Source organism: Sinocyclocheilus anshuiensis, unplaced genomic scaffold, assembly GCF_001515605.1.
Source record: "Sinocyclocheilus anshuiensis isolate Anshui unplaced genomic scaffold, SAMN03320099.WGS_v1.1 scaffold320, whole genome shotgun sequence".
Lineage (NCBI taxonomy): Eukaryota > Metazoa > Chordata > Actinopteri > Cypriniformes > Cyprinidae > Sinocyclocheilus > Sinocyclocheilus anshuiensis.
In genome coordinates, this window is record NW_015554092.1 from 312,779 (window position 1) to 339,733 (window position 26,955).

The window sequence follows — 26,955 nt, forward strand, 5'->3', positions numbered from 1 at the left end:
TGGTTAGAGAGTCGGACTCGTAACCCAAAGGTTGCGGGTTCGAGTCTCATACCGGCAGGGATTGTATGTGGGGGGAGTGAATGTATAGCGCTCTCTCCCACCGTCAATACCACGACTAGCAAGCAAGGCACCTAACCCCCAACTTCTCCCCGGGCACCGCAGCAAAAATGGCTGCCCACTGCTCCGGGTGTGTGTTCACTGCTGTGTGTGTGCACTTTGGATGGGTTAAAATGCAGAGCACTAATTCCAAGTATGGGTCACAGTATGGGTCACCACGTCAAAGACGTGCACTCTGATGTAAACAATGGCATGGCGGAGCGCGTGAGAGACGCTCTGAATGAAAGCACATTCACTCTCTGACAGCAGATGGCGCTGAAGAGCAGAAATGCAGCCGTTACCCCGGAAACAAAGCAGCTGAGCTACTTTCTGTTTCTGAAACGTATTTAAATGATTTAAACAGCCATTCAGATTTGTGTATTAGCTATGGTGTTCATCACAGCGCCAAATACTTAAATATTTAGAATAATAGGCTATTTATTTTAAATTTTTTGTTACATTTAAATCTGGACTAACATGCCCTAGATATTGTTTGAAAGTGTTTTGATTCTTTATTGTTCGGTCACACTTTACATTAGGGCTTCATTAGTTAACATTAGTTAATTCATTAGTTAATATAAACTGCCAATGAAAAATTATTCTGAACATTCATTAATCTCAGGTAATTCCAATATTTAATAACACATAGTTAAAATCAAAAGTTGCAACTGTGTTATTTAATGAGCTAACATGAACTAAGGGTTGTATTTTTTAGTTATTAAACATGTTACACTGTATTATGAAAACACTTTTTTGCAACAAAATTTCAATATCATGATTTATTTTTATTTATTTATCCTTTATTTTTCCAGGAAGGTCCCATTGAGATAAAATAAATCTCTTCTTCCAGGGAGTCCTGGCCAAGATGACCGTACAAAAAATGCACATACAATTTCACAAACATACACCTCACAAGACAAAACTATATAGAACTAAAGCAAAAAACAATAATCATAAATCAGTAAATTAATTAAAACAACAACATGGTTCATTTGCTAAACACTGCACTATTTTTTTTTAAATATTCAAAGAAGGAATTGTTTCTAATGGAGTTACAGTTTGAAATTCATTCCACAACCACGGAGCATAGTAAGAGAAAGCTGATTTTCCATGCTCTGAATGTATCCTGGGTATTTCTAATTGAATCCCATTCTATATTCTGATAATATTCTGATGAATTCCATTATATTCTGATAATACCGTATACCGCGATAAAAGCATTAGCAATTAATCGCAACATGAAATTTTGATACCAGCATATCCCTATTGTGTAGTCTTTAATAATATAAACAGTCAGTTTTACTCACTGAAATATTTATTCGTCATAAAATTATTACTTCATAATTGTATTCGAGTCTTACACACATGCTATACAGATAATGTAGAGTCGTGCATTAATTTGAGTGATGACAGCTATTATCAGCAGATGGCGCTGAAGAGCAGAAATGCAGCCGTTACCCCGGAAACAAAGCAGCTGAGCTACTTTCTGTTTCTGAAACGTATTTAAATGATTTAAACAGCCATTCAGATTTGTGTATTAGCTATGGTGTTCATCACAGCGCCAAATACTTAAATATTTAGAATAATAGGCTATTTATTTTAAATTTTTTGTTACATTTAAATCTGGACTAACATGCCCTAGATATTGTTTGAAAGTGTTTTGATTCTTTATTGTTCGGTCACACTTTACATTAGGGCTTCATTAGTTAACATTAGTTAATTCATTAGTTAATATAAACTGCCAATGAAAAATTATTCTGAACATTCATTAATCTCAGGTAATTCCAATATTTAATAACACATAGTTAAAATCAAAAGTTGCAACTGTGTTATTTAATGAGCTAACATGAACTAAGGGTTGTATTTTTTAGTTATTAAACATGTTACACTGTATTATGAAAACACTTTTTTGCAACAAAATTTCAATATCATGATTTATTTTTATTTATTTATCCTTTATTTTTCCAGGAAGGTCCCATTGAGATAAAATAAATCTCTTCTTCCAGGGAGTCCTGGCCAAGATGACCGTACAAAAAATTTAACATAAAATTTCACAAACATACACCTCACAAAACAAAATTACATATAACCAAAGCAAAAACAATAATCATAAATCGGTAAATTTAATTAAAACAACAACATGATTAATTTGCTAAACACTGCACTAATTTTTTTTAAATATTCAAAGAAGGAATTGTTTCTAATGGAGTTACAGTTTGAAATTCATTCCACAACCACGGAGCATAGTAAGAGAAAGCTGATTTTCCATGCTCTGAATGTATCCTGGGTATTTCTAATTGAATCCCATTCTATATTCTGATAATATTCTGATGAATTCCATTATATTCTGATAATACCGTATACCGCGATAAAAGCATTAGCAATTAATCGCAACATGAAATTTTGATACCAGCATATCCCTAATCTTAACATTACCTGGTAAATTAATGTAGCATATATGTTATCATTACCGTAACAGCAGGGGATTATTGGCATATAATAACAATGAGTTTCTCTTTTTTGATGGATCAACATTAAATACAGCCAGCAGCTGGTAAATGCGGTCGCTTTAATAATCCAATGATCCATCCCATTTATTTCAACAGTTTGTTCACTTGAGTAATACACTACTGTTTTCGATGATATTCGCCATGATATCATTGACATGAAGCGCCAGAAGCAGCGAAAGTGACCACGCGACGTGGCTCTATCACACAACACAGCTCGCAAGCACTGAATTGAGTTATTTCATGTGATCTTGTGCTTAAATGGTGTAAAATCGCTTGAATGTTTTAATTAGCAAGGCTTAAAAACATGTGCAAATTATTAATTTTTGTGAGGACACAGCATTATCATCAGTCATCTGTCCCGACTCCCGAGCGTCTTTCATACTGGCCTCTGGACATCGGACAGTCATTATTCTAGAAATCTGACCTGATAATGAACAAATATTTTAGCTTTGCTTGGCAGCATAGAGGAAAATGTATGCATTTATTTATAAATTTAACAGATTGTTAAACTAAAGTAAAAGTTGAAAGATTTCTTATCCTGTGGCTCCCTCTAGTGGACTGCAGTTGTCCTCTATAGGGGGCAATATTTGCTCAGCCAATGTAAGTCTATGCTAAATTTTTGATTATTGATAATTAATACGAAAACTGTAAGTTCAATCAGTTAGAAAAGATAAAACAACAAACTACAGATCCGGTCCAAGAATAATAAAACGTTTAAATAGTATAATATTTTTCTCAAGCCAACATAACTAGCTAATAACTTCACTAATGTTAGTGCGGTGGATCAATGAATGCGGGAGAAGGGGAGAGATAACTTAGATACTGTGTATGTGTGTGTCTGTGTACAGCAGTAAACTGAATACAGTGTTAAATATCTCCTTGTTTCAGATGATGAGAGAGATGAGAACTACTGGCCAGCCTTGTGGACTGAAAGTCAGGCTAGGGAATTAAAAACAGGCACTCTTAAATGTGTACTGAAAATTCCCAGCTGATCAAACCTGTGCTCCAGGGACCATATTCATATAACATCTAAGGATAAATGTAGCTCTTATCTGGCTGAGTGAGTTAGATGATTAACACTAAACACTAGAAAATCAGTCCAGTAAATGTCATTGGCTGTTAAAGTCTTGTGTTGCTTATAATAAATGTTGATAAAACATAAGCATAAGCAGAGGCTGGGAGGGAAAATCCCAGTATACTCACTACAAAAAACTAGACTACACCACTGTTTATAGCCGTAACCTTTGAGACACTACAGTTTCTAAGCATGCATATCACTGCTAAAAAGAAAAAAGAAACTCACAAAAATTGCAGGACAGTGTAGCTATAGACTTGTTTGCGACACATAACTCCCCCACTTTCAACAGAACACAGATTTCATTTCCTCCACAGGCCACAGAACTGGAACAACTTTCTCTTCTACTTTATTTTTTTTAATCCAGCATTTCTGCTAAATGAACTGATTTTAGATGACCTTTCAGATTTATTTAATTATAAACATTTTTATAATCCAAGGGCGTATAGAATTTAGTAGGAAGCTAGGACATGTCCCTACCAAAATCCAGTGATTACTAAATTGTCCCTAGCAATAATTTTGATCAAACAATTAAATATATGTAACCGCTGTTGTTGTAATTTCGTCCGCATCTTAAATAAGACAAACCGTTGACATTACCTGAGAAGTTAAAGTTAATACTAGGGATTCACCGAATGTTCGGCAACCGACATTCTGCCGAAAATAACAAAAAAAGCTCATGACATTTTTGGTGACATGATTAAACAGCAACCAGCGTAGAGTGAGAGGTGTGCACTCTTTATAATGCAGCAAACATGTGGGCAATGTGGAAACACTTAAAAGAGAAAGAGCAAAAACCATTACAAGCACCGACAGCGAGAGACTGTTTAGCACTAAATTTTTGATTATTGATAATTAATACGAAAACTGTAAGTTCAATCAGTTAGAAAAGATAAAACAACAAACTACAGATCCGGTCCAAGAATAATAAAACGTTTAAATAGTATAATATTTTTCTCAAGCCAACATAACTAGCTAATAACTTCACTAATGTTAGTGCGGTGGATCAATGAATGCGGGAGAAGGGGAGAGATAACTTAGATACTGTGTATGTGTGTGTCTGTGTACAGCAGTAAACTGAATACAGTGTTAAATATCTCCTTGTTTCAGATGATGAGAGAGATGAGAACTACTGGCCAGCCTTGTGGACTGAAAGTCAGGCTAGGGAATTAAAAACAGGCACTCTTAAATGTGTACTGAAAATTCCCAGCTGATCAAACCTGTGCTCCAGGGACCATATTCATATAACATCTAAGGATAAATGTAGCTCTTATCTGGCTGAGTGAGTTAGATGATTAACACTAAACACTAGAAAATCAGTCCAGTAAATGTCATTGGCTGTTAAAGTCTTGTGTTGCTTATAATAAATGTTGATAAAACATAAGCATAAGCAGAGGCTGGGAGGGAAAATCCCAGTATACTCACTACAAAAAACTAGACTACACCACTGTTTATAGCCGTAACCTTTGAGACACTACAGTTTCTAAGCATGCATATCACTGCTAAAAAGAAAAAAGAAACTCACAAAAATTGCAGGACAGTGTAGCTATAGACTTGTTTGCGACACATAACTCCCCCACTTTCAACAGAACACAGATTTCATTTCCTCCACAGGCCACAGAACTGGAACAACTTTCTCTTCTACTTTATTTTTTTTAATCCAGCATTTCTGCTAAATGAACTGATTTTAGATGACCTTTCAGATTTATTTAATTATAAACATTTTTATAATCCAAGGGCGTATAGAATTTAGTAGGAAGCTAGGACATGTCCCTACCAAAATCCAGTGATTACTAAATTGTCCCTAGCAATAATTTTGATCAAACAATTAAATATATGTAACCGCTGTTGTTGTAATTTCGTCCGCATCTTAAATAAGACAAACCGTTGACATTACCTGAGAAGTTAAAGTTAATACTAGGGATTCACCGAATGTTCGGCAACCGACATTCTGCCGAAAATAACAAAAAAAGCTCATGACATTTTTGGTGACATGATTAAACAGCAACCAGCGTAGAGTGAGAGGTGTGCACTCTTTATAATGCAGCAAACATGTGGGCAATGTGGAAACACTTAAAAGAGAAAGAGCAAAAACCATTACAAGCACCGACAGCGAGAGACTGTTTAGCACTGCATCTCATGTCTTCGATGAGAAGAGGAGGGTGTGGGTGTTTCTGGTTTCTGTATGATGATTGAAATTGCGAAATGGCCTTAAAGCCTCCGGTTTCAGCTCTGGTTAGTTCTCAACACATGCTAAAAAAAGTGTGCGTGGAACGGAGGAAGTGGAGCGGGGGAGGGGGAGGAGGGGAGACAGAACACACACAGCGTCGGGTTCAGACAGTTTCATTTCGCTCCCATCGACTTAAAAACACAAATAAATGCACAGCCATTTGCACTCTGCATCGAAAACATACGTATATATGAACGCTCTGTTGCACCTCTGAGTTGTAAAAACGGTTATAATCACCAAGTGAATGAATCGCGTTTGTGCCGAACTCTTATTACAAAGCAAAAACAAACACTCTTCTTTGATCCATGAACGTTTCTCTCAATTAATGTGCGCGATGTCATCTCACAGTCTGAAACGTCTGTCATAGCTAATCAACACATGCTGTTGTGAATAATTAAGCAACATGATAAGAACATGCAGTCTCATGAATAATTTAATAGACACCGACGCGTCATCGATGTACCATCGTCCTTTGCCACGTCACAAATTGTGACGTCAACACGATGAAGATTTTAAACCCGGAAGATGAAAATAGCGCAAAAAAATCTTAAAATTAACCAGTTTTCTCCAACAGTTAAAATAATCGGATGCTAACATTGTCTTCTATGATGTGCAACACAAACACTCTGCTAAAATCTAAAACACAGTAGTCTGGGGTTTCATGACCCTTTAAACAATTAGTAAATAAACTGCAGAATGTTATGTTTTCTAATGCACTCATGGATTGCATGCTCAGTAACATTTTTATGAATTTTTACAAGGCGTGGATGTGACAATGTGATAGTTGCAACAAACATCTTCCCAAATTCTTAGTGAGAATCATTTATAATCCTGCTGTTGTCAACAAAAAGAAGCACTGAGGTCTTCCTGTGGGTTTCTGCCAAAATAAAAGCTGAGAAAAAACCAAGAACTCCTTCAACATTCTTAAATATTAGTATTGTAATTTTACTGTTGTTCTGTAAAATAAAATAAAAAAGACACTCTTTTGCTTGGCATACTGCAACACAACTGAGTGGCTCTTCTCCAGGCATTGCAAGGGACAGTGAATCAGGCACTACATTACATCTCCCTCTCCGATAACTCACAGTAAAGTCAAACTCCTGGAGTCTAATAGCCCACATAGTAAGTCTTGATGTTGGGCGAGGATGGTTAAAAACTAGGGCTGCACGATAAATCGCATGTGATATTTAATGCGCATCTTGTCAGAAAGCCGGTTCTGTAATGCAACAAACATCTTCCCAAATTCTTAGTGAGAATCATTTATAAACCTGCTGTTGTCAACAAAAAGAAGCACTGAGGTCTTCCTGTGGGTTTCTGCCAAAATAAAAGCTGAGAAAAAACCAAGAACTCCTTCAACATTCTTAAATATTAGTATTGTAATTTTACTGTTGTTCTGTAAAATAAAATAAAAAAGACAATAATAATGATAATAACAATTACAACAGCTCTATTAATACATTATAACATTCACACATAGTGTTTAAATTGGGATCTGTAATATTTTCTAACGTTTTAAAAGAAGTTTCTTCTGCTCAGAAAGGCTGCATTTATTTGTACAATAAAAATACAAAAACAGTAATATTGTGAAATATTTTTACTATTCAAAATTATTTGCTCGTTTATAATGGGTTTTATTGTTTTGGTCTCGTCGCTCTGGCCGGACAAGGCATCATCATAATAGGGTGAGGGGCGTAACATTTCCGTCACACGCTTGAGGTATTCAGCCAATCACAAATAGAATTACACAGAATACATTTCAGAAAAATTGATGTTCAGATGAAATGTCAAGAATAATTAGAGCATACTCATTCATTATATGTGATGAAGTCTTGTGACATCTGTCGTTTAACAGTTTACCTCATCTTCTACTGCTGGGAACTGCCCCACTAAATTCCAGTTCTGTTAACACCTTTTGGTGTTAATGGTGTTAACCACGTCAGCAGCACTAATCTGGTCAGCGAGTAGGAGTCATTTTTCTTCAGCATATACACACATACTGATTATGCACTGGAGGTAGTTTCTGAAATAAACAATAAAACAGAAATAAACTAAATGTTTACATACTGTTACAGTAAAAGTCATACATATAACAAGTCAAACATATAAACAACTTAAGGTACATTATACAACATCCTCATTATGAAATTAAAGTATAACAAATGTAGGATATATGTGACCCTCAGTGAAATCCAGGCTAAAGTCTCAAAATCTAATTATGAGATAACAAGCATCAAAGTTGATCAACCATTAATTTCACTATGATTTCAATCTTTGACATGATCTTACTCAGTCAGTAATAAAGATATCAATATTATATGACACTTGACTCTACATGACACAAGGAACTCAAGGCCTAAAATGAGCGGAAAAGCCAAGTCCCTCCTTTTCATACAATCCATCACAGCTTTTCCCATTTCTTGCAATTGGTCTTCTAGAGATTTCTTCAGGAGTCTAGTTTGCTTTTCTACAAAGTCAGTAAGCTTCTCCTCCAACTCTGTCCGACTTTGGGTGTCAGGTGATGACTGGGTGGACATTTGCTTTGCTAAATCTTGCATCTGTCCCTCTACAGCAGTCAATCGACGGTCATACTGCTGAAAATGATTATGAATATGTCTTTCCACTCCCTGGACACGTTCCACACCCTCTTTCTCCATCTTGTCCATTCTGAGTGCAAGTTGACCCACCTTGGTTGCAATGGTCAGACTGATCAAACTTTCCTCGCCTTCATCCAGTGGTAGTGGAGGTGGTAGACAACTTGAGTCATTATCCTCTTCTGGAACAGTCAACCCTCCTTCTGGTTCTATATAAAAACTGCTGAAGGAATGTATTAGCTCTTGAACTGGCTCACGCCGGGTCGTGAAAGGTTCAGCACTATAATCTGATTCCATTTTGGGGATAGACTCAGTGTTGTCTCATGCAGGAGCTTCCGCCAAGACTTATACTACAAAAGATAAATCAGCTATCAATTACAAATGCTTCCACAAATTGTAACCTACCACTTGGGTGAACAAATGGGGAAAAGATTGGAGTTACACATAGATATATTGGAAAGACATAGCATATGATTGATTCAAAGAACATGCATTCAATTCACTCTTCAGGAAATTGCTAAAGTGGTGATCATGGTCCCTGTTCGGGCGCCAAATTATGTAACAGTCACCAACATCAAATGTCACATAACTTAAATGAAGGGGAATCAATCACCTTTGAATAGCATACTATATTTCCTTTAGGAGCACACAACTACAACATCAAATACCATACACGTCTAAACCATATATTGTGCAACAGAAGTCTCAAAATCTAATTATGAGATAACAAGCATCAAAGTTGATCAACCATTAATTTCACTATGATTTCAATCTTTGACATGATCTTACTCAGTCAGTAATAAAGATATCAATATTATATGACAAATCAGTGGTCTGCCGTTTACAAGTTAGACTCCTAAAAACCACCTTTGCTCATGCAAACAAGTGCGTGCACAACCACGGATGATTCATTTTCCTCTCCGGTCTGCGATCAGGGGTGGTTTAATGTGGTCAGGGGCCCCTAGGCTGCTCTTTGTGTGAGACCCCCCTTTAATCATTGCTTTACTGGAGAAATGTATTTAGTGCCATACATGGTCCACACGCAAATAGTAAGGTTGAGACAGCCAATCCTACAGTGTTTCCTCTACATTCCCAGTGTCCCCCACAGGATTTTGTGAGACTGTGATGGGTGCACATTGGTTCCTCTAGTCTAGGGGGTTCTGCAGGTATAAGAAAATTTTGTTCATTTTAAATTAAAATGCATAAAGAATGTCCTTGGTTCATCACAGTATTGTAGACGTTTAGGATGTTAAAAGGATAAAGTCCAAGATCATCCACAGCGATAATCCAGAGTAGAGTAGAGAGCAATCAAGACAAAATTCCAAGGTTGAAGTAAATAGTAAATCAAAAACATCGACCAGTTGAGTTGAAATGCCCTCAAAATTAAGTGGATACACAAACCCTATTGAGATGTAGAACACCAATGTTCCTCAATAAGGGTTGGAGTAAGCATGGGGAGAGCAAACACTGCCAGCTCACAAGTGTCCTTCCTCAAACTTCCCACTCCTCTCATTCTCTGATCTAGAGAAACTTCACTGATAATGACTCCCTCACGCCCTTTCATGACTGGGTGGAAAATTACCACTGACTTTAAACACAAAAGTAAGGTAACAGCTTACTAGATCTGTTACAAACTGGCAATACTTCGCAATGAGCATGAGCACAGTCTCTGGCTATAAAGCAACCAAACAGGAAATGAGTGTAGAGGAAGCAGAGGGAGTGGAACACAGTCAGTACTCGGGTGAAGGCTTTATTAGCTTGTTTACCCGTGGGGACCACAATTTAGGTCCCCACCGGGACACGAGTCCCCATGAGTCTGTGTGTATTCAGGTTTAAGTCCCCACCAGAATAGAAAAACAGGTGCACACACACACACACACATATTGAGACCAATCCTACAGTGTTTCTTCTACATTCCCAGTGTCCCCACGGGATTTCATGAGACTGTGATGGGTGCACATTGGTTCCTCTAGTCTAGGGGGTTCCAGGGGTATGCACCCCTGGAACGAGGACGCTGAGGCCGAGTCTGAATCCATGTGCGGGAGTTTATTGAGGACAATTTCAGTAAACAGGAACGTCAAGGCAGGCAGAGGGTCAAAACCAGAATAACAGCCCAATTTAACAACACTTACAGGGGCAATCCAGAAGGGTAAAGTGAGCAGGCAGGCAAAAGGTCCAAACACATGCATCCGCTTTTATCTTATTTATTTAAGCTGTCTATCTTATTTATCTCTTATCTAACCCTTATTTATTTATTTGTAAAGATTGTTTCGATCTATCAGAGTTGTGGCATGATGTTCATGAATTCACTTCAAAAACTTATTCTCACATTGAAAGTTTGTGTAATGAGGATGCTGAGGCCGAGTCTGAATCCATGTGTGGGAGTTTATTGAAGACAATTTCAGTAAACAGGAACGTCAAGGCAGGCAGAGGGTCAAAACCAGAATAACAGTCCAATTTAACAACACTTACAGGGGCAATCCAGAAGGGTAAAGTGAGCAGGCAGGCAAAAGGTCCAAACACATACATCCGTCCGATCAGGCAAACTAAGCAAGGGGGATAATCCAGGTAATCGTTAGGTAGGTAAACAGGCAGAATCATACACCGAACAGGCAGTCAGAATGTACAGAGAAAACGCTTGGTAAGGCAGGTTAACTGGCAATACTTCGCAATGAGCATGAGCACAGTCTCTGGCTATAAAGCAACCAAACAGGAAATGAGTGTAGAGGAAGCAGAGGGAGTGGAACACAGTCAGTACTCGGGTAAGGGCTCCCTCTGCTGGCTTGGCATTACACCCCCGTAAGAAAATTTAGTTCATTTTAAATTTAAATGCATAAATCTGGTGCATTTTGAGAGCAGAATCAAGTGACTAGATCAATGAAGAAATATGTGCTCTTGTAAATAATTTTGTGTTCTACTTGTAATTTATCTATTGGTTGCATAGATGTGAATGTGATGGTAGGGCACAATTGTCACTATATAAATTCTTATAAAAGCTACAAATTCTATTCTGTCAAGAGAAGGGAGTGATTTTCTCCTAGTCTTTTGAACATAGCACAAGAAATATAATGTGGACAGAATATCACATTGACACAATTTTAAAATCTATTGTCTTCAGAAGGACAAAGCAGAGTCTCAAATTTCACTCAGTCCTGTTTTCAACCCCCTTAAGAATAAAATTATTAATAAGACGAAAATTGAAATGACAACTCGAAATGTGCTGCAACTCTGCATGTTATTTAATTCAAGTCCTGTCTCTGTGCTCAGGGGCGGATTAAGGTGGTCAAGGGCCCCTGAGCTGCTCTTTGTGTGAGGCCCCCTTAATCATTATGCTTTACTGTATGGCACTTTATTTAGTGCCATACATTGTCCACAAGCAAATAGTAAGTTGAACTGGCATACACACACATACATTGAGACAGCCAATCCTACATTGTTTCCTCTACATTCCCAGTGTCCCCACAGGATTTTGTGAGACTGGTGGGTGCACATTGGTTCCTCAAGGGGATTCTAGGGGTATGCCCCCCTGTAAGAAAATTTTGTTCATTTTAAATTTAAATGCATAAATCTGGTGCATTTTAAGAGCAGAATCAACTGACTCGATCAATAAAGAAATGTGCTCTTCTCTTATAAACAATTTCGTGCTCTAGTAGTAATTTATTTATTGGTTGCATTGATGTGAATGTGATGGTAGGGCACGATTTCACTATATACATTCTTATAAAAGCTACAAATGCTATTCTGTCAAGAGCAGGGAGTGATTTTCTCCTCGTCTTTTGTTGTTTGATTATCATTAACGCTGACACTTAACTCAAGAGACGAGACGAGACACGAGATTGGGTTCACGAGAACTAGACGAGGCAAGAAATTTTCACATTATGTTCTACAAATTCTCAATGACTAAATACATGACTGGAAAAACAGTCTGCAGGTGCATTTTGTTTTAACTAATCATCTTGTAATAAATGTCATTTCAGTTCTACTTTCTGAGTATGAATTATATACTCGAATGGTAGCTACATTATGCTATTTCTAGCTAGAAAAAGCTCGCAAAACAAATGAAAAGTATTTAAAAGACAACCCTAAAGATGGAATATAAAAATGAAATGCAATTATTTACATAGAATGGAGAGAATATCCTCAAAGATTGGCTGGACTTCACTCTCATGTCAATAGTGAACAGGCAGTCAGAATATACAGAGAAAACGCTTGGTAAGGCAGGTTAACTTGTAACAGTCACCAACATCAAATGTCACAACTTAAATGAAGGGGAATCAATCACTTTTGAATAGCATACTATATTTCCTTTAGGAGCACACAACTACAACATCAAATACCATACACGTCTAAACCATATATTGTGCAACAGCGCTGTCGGTCTGTCCCTATTTAGAGGCAAAACCTTTTAAATGTCCATTCACATTAAAGTTCTGAATAACCACAAATGTCCTTGGTTCATCACAGTATTGTAGATGTTTAGGATGTTAAAAGGATAAAGTCCAAGATCATCCACAGCGATAATCCAGAGTAGAGTAGAGAGCAATTCAGACGAAATTCCAAGGTTGAAGTAAATAGTAAATCAAAAACATCGACCAGTTGAGTTGAAATGCCCTCAAAATTAAGTGGATACACAAACCCTATTGGACGAGACGAGACACGAGATTGGGTTCAGGAGAACGAAACGAGGCCAGAACTTTTCACATTATTTTTTACAAATTCTCAGTGACCAAATAAATGACTGGAAAAATAGTCTGCAGGTGCATTTTGAATTGTTTTCACTAATCATCTTGTAATAAATGTAATTTCAGTTCTGCTTTCTGAGTATGAATTATCATATGCAGTAAAAACAACATCACTCAAGCACTGGCTTCTCTCCTGAATGACTTCATGTGAGTCTCTTCAGACCTCAGAACTGAACATGAATTATGAGCTTCTAGAACCTTTGACCTCCTAAATGAACTCCTTTTCACAAATTGAACATAGAAATAAAAACAGTATAAATAACAATAAATAAACAACACTGTTCTTTCTTAGTCTTATTAAGTGCAAACAATAAGTGCAGCCATAATCAAAATAGGCTACTCTCAATATTCAAAGTGCAAATAGAGACCAAATTTTTCATGCATGATACAGATCTATAGACAACTATAACCTATAATAGCCTACATACTAATAACAGCCTAGATATTGTATGTAGCGAGCATCAGGGAGTCGCTCTCAAAACGCGGGGAACAGTTTTTCTGCAGATATCAGCATGATAACACATTTAATAATCATTTTATACAAGTTCAGTAAAGCAATAAGTGACCTACATTTTAGACATAATATTGCTTGTTTTTGCTCAATTTTGCCAAAGAAAATAGTTCCAAACAAAGATCACACACTGTTTTGCGTCTCTGAGCAATGCGCGGTGTTTGTTTACTTATTGAATGAATCAGCTTTTTGAACGAATCGGTTGAATAAATGATTCAGTGATTCACTTATGAACACAGTCAAATGCTTTGTTTCTGAATGAATCTCTTGAATCGATTTTGCTTGACAATCCTCATAAGGCTGCGGTTCTCTCGGTTGGTTGTGCATTTTTTTCTTCCACACTTTTTCCTTCCACTCTACTTTCTGTTAACATGCTTGGATACAGCACTCTGTGAACAGCCAGCTTCTTTGGCAGTGAATGTTTGTGGCTTACCCTCCTTGTGAAGGGTGCCAATGATCGTCTTCTGGACAACTGTCAGATCAGCAGTCTTCCCCATGATTGTGTAGCCTAGTGAACCAAACTGAGAGACCATTTTGAAGGCTCAGGAAACCTTTGCAGGTGTTTTCAGTTGATTAGCTGATCGGCATGTTGAGATAGTGAATCGGTGGGTTTTTGTTAAATGTGAGCCAAAATCATCACAATTAAAAGAACCAAAGACTTAAACTACTTCAGTCTGTGTGCATTGAATTTATTTACTACACGAGTTTCACAATTTGAGTTGAATTACTGAAATAAATTAACTTTTCCACGACATTCTAATTTATTGAGATGCACCTGTATATATTGTGCAACAGCGCTGTCAGTCTGTCCCTATTTAGAGGCAAAACCTTTTAAATGTCCATTCACATTAAAGTTCTGAATAACCACGAATGTCCTTGGTTCATCACAGTATTGTAGACGTTTAGGATGTTAAAAGGATAAAGTCCAAGATCATCCACAGCGATAATTCAGAGTAGAGTAGAGAGCAATTCAGACGAAATTACAAGGTTGAAGTAAATAGAAAATCAAAAACATCGACCAGTTGAGTTGAAATGCCCTCAAAATTAACTGGATACACAAACCCTATTGAGATGTAGAACACCAATGTTCCTCAATAAGGGTTTGAGTAAGCATGGGGAGAGCAAACACTCCCAGCTCACAAGTGTCCTTCCTCAAACTTCCCACTCCTCTTATTCTCTGATCTAGAGAAACTTCACTGATAATGACTCCCTCACGCCCCCTCATGACTGGGAGGAAAATTACCACTGACTTTAAACACGAAAGTAAGGTAACAGCTTACTAGATCTGTTACAAACTGGCAATACTTCGCAATGAGCATGAGCACAGTCTCTGGCTATAAAGCAACCAAACAGGAAATGAGTGTAGAGGAAGCAGAGGGAGTGGAACACAGTCAGTACTCGGGTGAAGGCTATCAAATACCATACACGTCTAAACCATATATTGTGCAACAGCGCTGTCGGTCTGTCCCTATTTAGAGGCAAAACCTTTTAAATGTCCATTCACATTAAAGTTCTGAATAACCACAAATGTCCTTGGTTCATCACAGTATTGTAGATGTTTAGGATGTTAAAAGGATAAAGTCCAAAATCATCCACAGTGATAATCCAGAGTAGAGTAGAGAGCAATTCAGACGAAATTCCAAGGTTGAAGTAAATAGTAAATCAAAAACATCTACCAGTTGAGTTGAAATGCCCTCAAAATTAAGTGGATACACAAACCCTATTGAGATGTAGAACACCAATGTCCCTCAATAAGGGTTTGAGTAAGCATGGGGAGAGCAAACACTCCCAGCTCACAAGTGTCCTTCCTCAAACTTCCCACTCCTCTTATTCTCTGATCTAGAGAAACTTCACTGATAATGACTCCCTCACGCCCCCTCATGACTGGGACGAAAATTACCACTGACTTTAAACACAAAAGTAAGGTAACAGCTTACTAGATCTGTTACACACCCCCCCTTTCAGAAGAAGGCCTGACCTGGCCGTAGAACCTTTTAAAATTTTCTACATGGTAGGTCTCAACTTGCTTGGGTTCGGTTGACATCTCAACTCTGTAATTTACATTATTCAACTGTTTTAAAACTTTGGCAGGCCCTTGCCACTTAGGAGCTAACTTGGCTGTAAACGCATCCCCTGCACGAGACAACGGGTGAGTACAAACCCAGACAAGTTCCCCTTCTTGGAAAGTCTCTTGCCGTCTCTTACGGTTGTAGTATCTCTGTTGTCTACTCTGGGCTCTCGTGACATTCTCTGTCATTCTCTCCAAGAGCGATTGCTGGCGTTCAATAACTTCATATGCAGACTGGTCAGGGTCAGGAGAACGATATTGGAATAATTCCAGGGGTCCTTTCAACTTGCGTCCTAGAGCAATCTCCGCTGGAGTATATTTGGTACTCTCCTGCCAAGATGAATTGATTGCAAACCTGAACTCATGAATCCACTGGTCCCAATTCCGATGATTGTCCTTAACATATGATGCAATCGTGACCTTAAGCGTTCTATTCACCCTTTCTGTCAAGTTAGTCTGCGGGTGGTATGCAGTGGTGAGTTTTTGAATTGCACCCCATTGTCTGCAGGTAGCATTCAAAAGTTGAGATGTAAACTGCGGTCCCTGGTCTGACACCAAATAAGTAGGTACCCCCCATCGAGTAAAGATCTCCTTGATAAGAATATTAGTTATCAAAGGCGTTTTAGCTGACCGCAAAGGGAAGACCTCAACCCACTTGCTACAATAATCCACAGTGACCAACAAATACTCGTTCAGCTTCATACTCCTCGGAAACGGACCCATAAGATCAACGCCAACCATGTATCCAGGTTCTTTCACAGGAGTAGATTGAAGGGTTCCAGAAAGTTTGGATATGCGCGGCTTGTATTGCTGACAAACTTGGCACCGTTTGCAGTAATCCCATACATCATGTTGAATTTCTGGCCAATACACCACGTTGAGCAATCGACGTCTCAAGCGGTGTATGAACATTTTTTATTTACAGTAGTCAACATTTGAAGTGGATCAAAACCTTTCTTTCAAGTTGTCCTAAAACCTAAAACACGTTCTTGTCTTAGGACAACTTTGATTAATTTTTTTGATCCACTTCAAATGTTGACTACTATACTTTTTGTTCCATTTTGCATTTACTTTTACATTCGATCCTACGTTTAAGATTTAAAAAAAATACTTTTCGTACTTAAGTACAATAAATATCACATACTTGAAGACTTTTACTCGAGTAATATTCTAAACGGTGAGTTTAACTTCTACCAAAGTCATTTTCTGGTAAGATATCTGTACTTTTACTTGAGAATGGCTTTCAGGTACTTTATACACCAGTTCAATTAACTGTTTATTATAGTGACCGCTCTATACAAGCTAAACTTTAGGGTTGGCACCATAAATATTTAAAAACTTTGCACATCACTTTTTTTTTAATGAACTTGAGTTTTCTCTGTTTACTTCAGCACATGCTGTCTTGTTTATCGTTCTTTTGCACATGCAGAGCAGTTCACAAAATTATTTTCACAGCGTAGTCTATAATTGCTTTGTGCACAATTTGGTGAAGATTGGACAAACGACCCAAGAGGAGTTTGAAAAAGTAGGCCCTGACATGTTCATGAGATTTATCCCTACAATGACTGTTAAACAGCCATCATTATTTATTCATGAGTGTAATGCCTTTCACTTGAGCACATAAATTCCAAACCAATAAATAAAATCAAAGTTCTAGTAAGTAATAAGTGTTGGCATGTGTCTTTAGGGCAGTGACTGTAACATCGAGCGTATTTTGCAGTATTAAACAAAAGAGAGATCCTTCTTCTAGTCTCTCTGTTTAGTAATCAAAGCCTGGTTTTGGAGATGAGCAGCACAGAGACATATTTAGGTCCACAGCTAAGAGATGATTGCCACGTTCCTATGGTTTCTATTCTTGATAACCTGCATTTAAACAATTTAAATGAAATGAAAACATTTTAATTATGAATCTGCCTGTTTATTGTCAGTGACTAGAGTTGTCGTATTGGGGGGTCAGCAAATTCAATTTTTTTCTTTCTTTTGAAAGGCAAGGCAGTGGCCAAAAGAACTCAAAGTGGCTTTATATTTCCAAGCATTCCTGCGAGTCAGCGCCTGTGCCGATATACACTGAAGATCAGGAGCAGATTGATGCAATGACCCTGGTGTTTCTCTTCTGTCTGCCAGTGGTACATCATACAGAGCGGTCTCCAGAGTGTTCGACACGCCTCGTTCCACTGTCCTATATCCAATACATTGTAAACATGTCTAAAATATTATCTGGCTAATCATCATCATTTTTGAAGCTGACACTGTGTTTTATCCACCATTAGAGTTAATGCTAGATGTATAAGTATTCCATTTTTTTAGTAACAAAAAAAATACATTATTTATTTACATTTACATATCACACAGTTTCTGAAAGTTTACATTTTCACCCCACTATCACATTTTTACAGCAAAGCACAATACAAATGCATGTAATACTCGAAATCTGCAAGCCATTACTCCGTGTACAACCTTCATATAATCTGTGCAATATTAAACCAGTCATAGTGTTTCTGAGACATACTTCTGTTTGTTTGTTTCTCACTGTTTTCTGAGAGGAGCTCATGATCAGGTGATTGAGTGACAGAAAGTGAAGTGTCGCTCTCTACTGGAGATCAGCAGCATTACAGCTCAGAACATCACAGCAGAGCTTACAGTGAAATCAGTAAATGCAGTGAATTCCAGTCATTTTGACCAGCCTGAGGATATTTACATTATTATCCCATGTCCTTAGATTAATTATTAGCACTAATAAAGAGACGATTCGTCAAACGTTGTGCATACATTTATTCATTTGGCAGATGCTTTTATCCAAAGCGACATACAGTTGAGGAAAACAACAAGTTATTCATCATAAGATGGCAATAAACACGAGAAGTGCCTATTATACAAGTTTTCAGTCATCGTTCAAAACAATAGCTAGGACAGGAAGATATTAATGATATTATAAAGATTATATATATATATATATATATATATAGGGTTATAATTAGGAGATTAGAACAGTTATTGGAAGCATGATTATTGAATGCTGGCCATTTCTGAAGATTTGTTTAATTCAAGACTATAGAATATCAGTTGCATTAAATAAAATTGAAGCATTATAAATAAAGTGTTCATGAATGTATTGCACCATTATTTTAATATCAGCATAAAGCATAAAGTAACTCATTATCTGTTATTCACAACTGAGGGAAAATGTTGACTGATGGATTTGGCATGTGTTTTATTAGCAGTGTGAATAAGATAAATGACGTAACATTTTAAGCAAATATTCTACAATCAAACTTATGCATTATACATTATAATACTGCATATATATAAAAAAGTATTTGCCTTTTGTATGAGTTTTTTTTTTTTTTTACCTATGCCCCACTTTTTTTTTTTTTTTTTTTTTAATTAAAATGAATATCAGTGATCTACATCAATCTATGCTCATCTATAACGCGTCATGTTACACAACCGTATAAAAACCTTGAAATTGTCTTGATGGCCTTTTTCATTTGGAAGGGATGATTGATTTCCTCAAAAAGGTGTTTTTTTAAAAACATCGACAGATAATTCAGAATGTTTCTCGTTATTTTGTCAGAAAATGTACTAACAGTGTATATCAACTTTTATTTTACAACTATAATCTGTTCTGTACGGTAGGCAAATCACTCTCTCTGGGTTTGCTCGTGTGTGAGAGAAAGAGCTAATGAGAAAACTATATCCTACTATTTTATAATGCACAGCGTAAACTGATGCGCTGCTTTAAATACAATGTAAAGAATAGTTGTGTGATTAGTTACTACATTTATCAGTCACACAATAATAGGCTAAAGAGAGAAAGCAGGAGAAGTCATGTGGCTCGCCTTAATATTTAGGCTATGTTTGCCATGCAATATTATTTATTACTGATACAAAATGTTGTACAGACACATGCAACGAGATTTCTGGTTTATGAGCACTGCATCGTCTCTACTAGAACCGCTTGCAATTTGCTGCTTTCAGTGTGTCTCTCATTAAAATCTATTGTTTTTCTGCAGGGCTGCTTTACAGCTGATTCTCATCCTGCAACATCCACACTTGATCTGAACTGAATTAACACTGAACTGAATTAACACCGAAATGACTTGATCTGAACTGAATCAACACTGAACTGACTTGATCTGAACTGAATCAACGCTGAACTGACTTGATCTGAACTGAATCAACGCTGAACTGACTTGATCTGAACTGAATCAACGCTGAACTGACTTGATCTGAACTGAATCAACGCTGAACTGACTTGATCTGAACTGAATCAACGCTGAACTGACTTGATCTGAACTGAATCAACGCTGAACTGACTTGATCTGAACTGAATCAACGCTGAACTGACTTGATCTGAACTGAATCAACGCTGAACTGACTTGATCTGAACTGAATCAACGCTGAACTGACTTGATCTGAACTGAATCAACGCTGAACTGACTTGATCTGAACTGAATCATGAACTGACTTGATCTGAACTGAATCAACACTGAACTGACTTGATCTGAACAATGAAAATGAAAATCTGAACTGACTCCATAGTTTAGTCTCCATAAGTGATTCTGTTATTTGTTTTTTATTCGAAATACAAACCTGATGACACACAAACCTGTCAAATACACAGACTACGTCACTGTCTAGAGAACACTAGTGAGATCAGTTCAAAACACTGTCTCAAAAACCTCCTTCAGGGAATCAGGAATCATTTTGTATGTCAGTGGCTATTACAGTGAAATTCAGCAATAAGCTCTAAGAAAAGTTCATTATCATTACACTACTGTAAAGTGATCTTACAGTAAATGAAGCGCACCAGAAGAGATGTTATGTTATGAGTTAACAGTTATGAGTTTGAGGGTGTACAACATGTGCCGCAGTATTTACTGTTCATAGAACAGTGAAAATTCTCTCATCGAAAGCACTGCTACTGTGTACTGTGATCATATTGTATGTGTACAGTAAGTATAGGTACTCTATAGATGAGGTCAGTTCCCTCATGCTCACTCATGCACAAGAACATGGTCAACTATTGCTTTGTGTTTCATCAAGAACAAATGACCTTTTTTGCCTTCCTCTCTGTGTCACAGCACTAGGATTCATTTCCCCAAGCACACAATCACCTGTGCTCCTGTTCATATAACCCTGAGATTCTGACTTCTGTGTTATCAGTTTCAGCACTTCATGTTTACACATAGAGAAGTGTGTGCTATCCGAGTTCATTTTGTGATGCTTGAGGTAATTATATTGCGTGCTTGTGTTTTCTGAATGAGTGAAAACCGGTGAAATGTGCTAAAAGTTTGAGAAATGTGTCTTCGTTTTGAGAACGGAATGAATAGTTTGGAAAATTGGGTGAAAGTGTGTTAGCAATCGAGAAAAACTGTAAGATCAATGACCTCATGAGTGATTTTGACAAAATACACGGAGGAAAAACACTAAAATAAAGATGCACAATGAAATGAGACAAAAAAAGAAAATTCTGCACAGACTATAAAAACTACAAGGTGATTGTGTAACACTGTCTGTGTCCATCATTTAAAAACACCAGTCAACCAGAAACACACACTTTGCATAAAACAAAACACTACCCATACACAGTCACACACACAAAAAAAACACACTAACACTATATACACTTTGTATCACTTTTCCTTTTAGCACTGTGAAGGGCTCACATGTCGATTTTTCCTATTTTGGGCCTTCATGAACAATCATTTTTACATCAATTAAAAAGCTGCTCTGACACTCAAAACTCTTTGTGTGTTTCTGCATCCCACAGCCCTCATCATCTGCGTCAAGGTCCCTCGTGAGGATGATCAGATACAGGAGTCCATGCATGGCATCAGAAACACTGGAAACCCCTGCTTTAGTCAACAGGGCTTCTCACAGCTCATCTAAACCCCAGTAAATGCAATCCTGGTTATCTTGCTTCACACTTTCACACTCATCATTTACCCAGGGTTAGCGGTTAATCCTGTGAATTCACAAAAACTGTGAACTCTACTCCAATTCATTGACCTTTTTCACTCTAGCTCTGAGATGATTATTTCCCCGTGTTTACTGCCCGCAGTATCAGCCCAGATCCTCCTTAAGGAGCAGGTTTGAGTTTGGCTATAAATAGTGCTCTTCAGCTACTGTTACTAGCATCTCTCTTCTTCTCACGGGTAAGAAACATGTGTCGAAACATTTGATTTCATTTTTCATTATAACTTACTTTACTGAAGAGCTTTACAGGCAAGTGTTTTCATATGGATGACTGGATTATTTGTTATTTTATTGTTTGTCTCTATAATCCTCATTTAAATCAGGAAGAAATGCATGCAGACAGAACAGTAACAAAATGAATCTTGCGAAGCTTTTCAGATCAGATCTGCTGGAATGAGATTAGAGGGAGTAGATGAGTAGGCCATCAGTGTCACATACTTTATCAGCTTTATTAGGAATATTTATTCACGTTTTAATTACAACTCTGTTGCTTGAGTGACTGTACACTCTCAGGAAAAAAACAAAAGGTACAAAAGCCGTCACTGCAGCATTACCCTTTCAAACAGTAATAATATGCACACTTTAGATTCTAATTTGTACTTTTAAAATCCTAATATGCATGTTTAAGATACTAAAATGTACCTTTTAGATAAAGTAAAAGTGTATATTTTAGCTTTTGTTCCTAAGGGTAACTAACGCCCCAGTGCCAGATTTGTTTCTTTTTCTGAGATTGTAACTGTAAAAAATGTTCAATGCTGAAATAATATGCATTCCATCTGAAATAATATCTGCAACTAACTAATGAATACTGCACAGCAGTACACTAGTGTCTATTCTTGACTCATTATTTGGCAAGTTCTGCCATGTACACACAAAATTAGATTACATTTTTTACATCAGTAGTTAACTGAACTAGTGACAAATACTTGGTTTCTGTGTAGCTGCTTTGAAATGACATAGATAGTGGCAAATGCTCTACAAATACAACGACATCAAGAATGTTTGCATCACATTGTAGACATGATAAGCTGCTGAATGAGTCTTAAACTGACCGAACCAAAAAAATGAGAACAACTGTAAAACCTTGCATCAGATCAGTGTATGTATCATGCATTGCATTTAAATGTACAAATATTTTATCAGTTCTTGCACTCCCTGTTGTGGCTAGATCTATATTCTGCTGTTAGAGTTACAGAGACAGTAAGTACAGTTCAGACGAGCATAAGATGAATATTTTATACATGTACCCCACACACGCTTTTGGTGTAGGCCACTTAAATATGATGATCCTTTTGTGAAAAACCACCTTCCTAAAATATAAAGGCAGCTTTATACTGTCATGTTTATAGTATTTATATTTATACTGTTAAAAAATGAATTGCAAGTATGTGTAAAGTATTATGTCTAATCACTACTTTGAAGTTGACACTGTTTTTCACCATTAGTTACTGCTTGATGTATAAACCTGAAGATGAACATCTGAAGTGTGATTAACATGATTCATTTCATGATTTCTGACCAGTTTTTAGTATTATTTGTTTACTTTTTAACATGACTTTTCAGTGAAATTTATGTTTAACCTAGCAGCAGATGCCGGGTCCCTGAAACGGTTTGAAAACTCCTGGTTCAAGACACTAAGTGATTCTTGTGTAAACACACTGATGCTGATGATTCATCTGTTGGTCTATTTAAAAAAAAAAAAAAATCCCTTTTGATTCATCACTCATATTCACACGTCCATGACTTTATCAGCAGTATTACAGCTCAGAACATCACATACACATCAAACTTTAGAAGAGTGTTAAATGAAATCAGTAAATGTAGTGAATAACAAGAGTAACATGCATCAGACTAAAGATTTTTATAAATTTGAATATTATACTGTGTCCTTAAATTAATGATAAAGAGATGATTCATTCAGGCACAGTAGGCCTATTATGCTCTCTCTTGAAATTTATACTGATTTTAATTTTAAAAACCATTATATTTATTAAAAAATAACCATTACTGTCATGAGAATCAAAGAGAAATCCATAATCTCGCATCCTGACACATTTCAGTAAAGGTCAAAAGTTTAATTATGACCATAATGCCATAAAATATATTAACGGTACCGGAAATATGCTTGATTTTCATGAAAAGGGATCATTTGAATTTTGGGTGAAATTAAACCTGGCCATGTTTTCATGAGATTCTCCATATAAGCTTATACGCATTCACACATATACAAACATTATAGCAGCATTATAGCAAACATTAAGATGAAGTAGAAAAGACGTTGCAGATCTGTTTTAAAGTGAGGCTGGGCAGAGGCTTCGACAGTGTAATTAATACGGGACAAAGTGATGCATCTGTTTGATTTTATTTTTCGCCAAATTTAATGCCATTTACCTTTACACTGAGCTGGCTCTGACAGATGTTAACAATTCCTGTGAATTCACATAGGTGTTATTCTAACTTTGATAAAATGTATATGAATTCATCTGCAGTGCCATTGTATTATTTATTTATTTATTTATTTTTTACACATTGAAATAAATGTAAGGTACAAAAATACATTAACAAAGCTTTGGAGCTAGACAGACAGAACTATAGACTATTTAACAGAAAACATGACAAATGCAGGCAAATCTGACAATGAAATGAGTTTACAGTATAAGGGTAAATTAAATGTTTAGTCAGAGCCAGACTAATGTGAGGCTAGGCAGGGCTAAAGCCCCAGGGCCCAAGGAAGGAGGGAGCCTGTGATTGGCTCTGGAGGAAAGGAGAAGTATAGGGACTAGTGCTATGAATGTTAAATGCGGGCCTGTTGGTTGCATCACTGATTGACAAGTCATGGTTGGTTTGTATCTAATTATACAATAAGACATGATTTAAATGTTTGTCTAACTGATATACTTCACTCTGCAATTAAAATCATGTTACAGTTTGTTTCATGACGTTGGAAAAAGCCTGTGTTATGTTTACACATGTCAAAAAAGTTATGGTGAATATATGGAAATATAGATTAACATAGCTTTGTTCAAAAAAGTCAAGTCAAGTCACCTTTATTTATATAACGCTTTTAACAATACAAATTGTGTCAAAGAAACTTTACAGTATTAAATAGGAAAATAGTGTGTCAATAATGCAAAATGAAAATAGTAAACACTCAATTTTCAGTTAAAAACAATAAAAGTGAAAGTGTTGCACAAAAAAAGCAATAATAAAATTTAAAAGAAAAACGCAGGTTGATCTTAGTGGAAAAATGTGACACTGGAGCACAAAACCAGTCATAGGGGTCAATTTTTTTAAATTGAGATGTATGCATCATCTGAAAGCTGAATAAATAAGCTTTCCATTGCTGAATGGTTTGTTAGTATAGGACAATATTTAAAAATCTGGAATCTGAGGGTGCAAAAAAATCTAAATATTGAGAAAATCATCTTTAAAGTTGTCCAAATGAAGTTCTTAGCAATGCATATTACTAATCAAAAATTAAGTTGATATATTTACAGTAGGAAATTTACAAAATATCTTCATGGAACATGATCGTTACTTATTATCCTAATGATTTTTGGCATAAAAGAAAAATCAATAATTTTGACCCATAAGATGTATTGTTGGCTATTGCTACAAATATACCCCAGCGACTTAACACTGGTTTTGTGGTCCAGAGTCACAAATGTCAAAACTGACTAGAAGTCCACCATCAGCTAAACACCATCAGCCATTCAGTTTTCCATTAAATTACATTATATGCAATTAGCCATTACATTATGACCACCCCCAATCTAGAGCAATGAGCATGCCCGGCAACCAGTATACTGTAAATATAGTAAGAGCAGTATATATATATATATATATACATACAGTACCACTCAAGGACCAGCTTTCGGTCAGTAGTGTTTGGTGTCAGTATGGGAAAAGCTGCTGATTTATTGGAGTTAAAGGACAAATAGTGATGACACAGCACCTCGGAACTTCAATCTTGGAAACTGTGTGCCTTGTGGGTTGTTCACGTGCTACTGTAGTGAGTAGGCTATGTATCAAAAGTGGTGCATGGATGGCAAAACGACGAACCGTCATCCAGCCATGTGTCGTCCGCAGCTCGTTGATGCCAGATGGGGAGTGGAGATAGTCATGCATTGTTCACAGCGAGCGCAGGGCCACAGTGTGACAAATTACCAGCAACTACAATGGTGACCCAGAGCACACAGTTCATCACAGCCTTCTGCATATGGGCCTGCGTAGCCAACAACTCAGTCAGGTCCCATGCGAACTGCACACCATTGCCAGCACTGCATGAAATGGGACCAAGAAGATCATGGAGATTGGACTGTGGATGATTGGAAGAAAGTGACCAGGGGGCTGTTTCATAAAAGACGCTAAGAAAAGCGGGGATTAAAGTCCAAAACCTGACTTGAAATAACCTAACAAATCAATCGGAACTAAAGCGGTTTCATAAATGACAATTTAAGTTCACGCAATCTCACTAATTCAATCCAGGTTCAGGGAGTCAAGATCATTTGATGTGCACGCTTATTCTTAAGCAGCCCTTAGCGTGCGTCACTTCTGAGCGGCGCATGCGCAGCACTGACCTCATACGCCATCCGCCCAGAACTGCTTCGGTTTACAACAGTGAGCGCAAGCTACATTAAAGTGATTACGTTTTGAATATGGATATTTTTCTTACTAAAACGCATCGATTCGCTACAGGAGGCCTTTGTTCACACCCCGGAGCCGTGTGAGACACTTTTTTTTATGGATGGGCGCGGGAAGAGGTTTTAGGTTGGGGGTGCTGTACGCGCGGGGGGGGCAATAGAGGCCATTTACACTATATGAAAATAGCTGTATTTTTTTGTGATATCATATGCTATTTACACTAAGTGCAAATAGCTATAGATTCTATTTATACTATGTTAAAATAGCAGGATATTCTGCTAATTACTTATTGCAAATAGTGGCAATTATCTGCACCTCAGCATTGTAATACATTATAAAACAGTAGCAATAATAACTTGTGTAATTTTTAATTAGAATTAAAATTATTAAATGGATGCTACCTTATTGGGACAAAAGCCCTGCCTACACCTACCCTAACTGATGCTTTATTTTCAACTTTGATTATTTCCTTCATTTTTATTAAAAATAAATGCTTTTCTGATGTGATT

The 26,955-nt window shown here is 36.9% G+C and overlaps 1 long non-coding RNA gene across 2 annotated transcripts in view; it reads right to left on the reverse strand.

Annotated features, from left to right (window-relative positions):
* The window catches only part of LOC107669289 (uncharacterized), a 46,990-nt gene that overhangs the window by 14,633 nt on the left and 5,402 nt on the right, over positions 1-26,955 (reverse strand). Inside the window, exon 1 of one of the 2 annotated variants that reach the window (XR_001631968.1) lies at positions 7,769-8,023. The exons of the other annotated variant lie outside the window; for it this stretch is intronic. This is a non-coding gene — a long non-coding RNA (uncharacterized LOC107669289). Of the gene's footprint in view, positions 1-7,768; positions 8,024-26,955 lie in introns of those variants that run through there. 2 annotated transcript variants of the gene reach the window in all.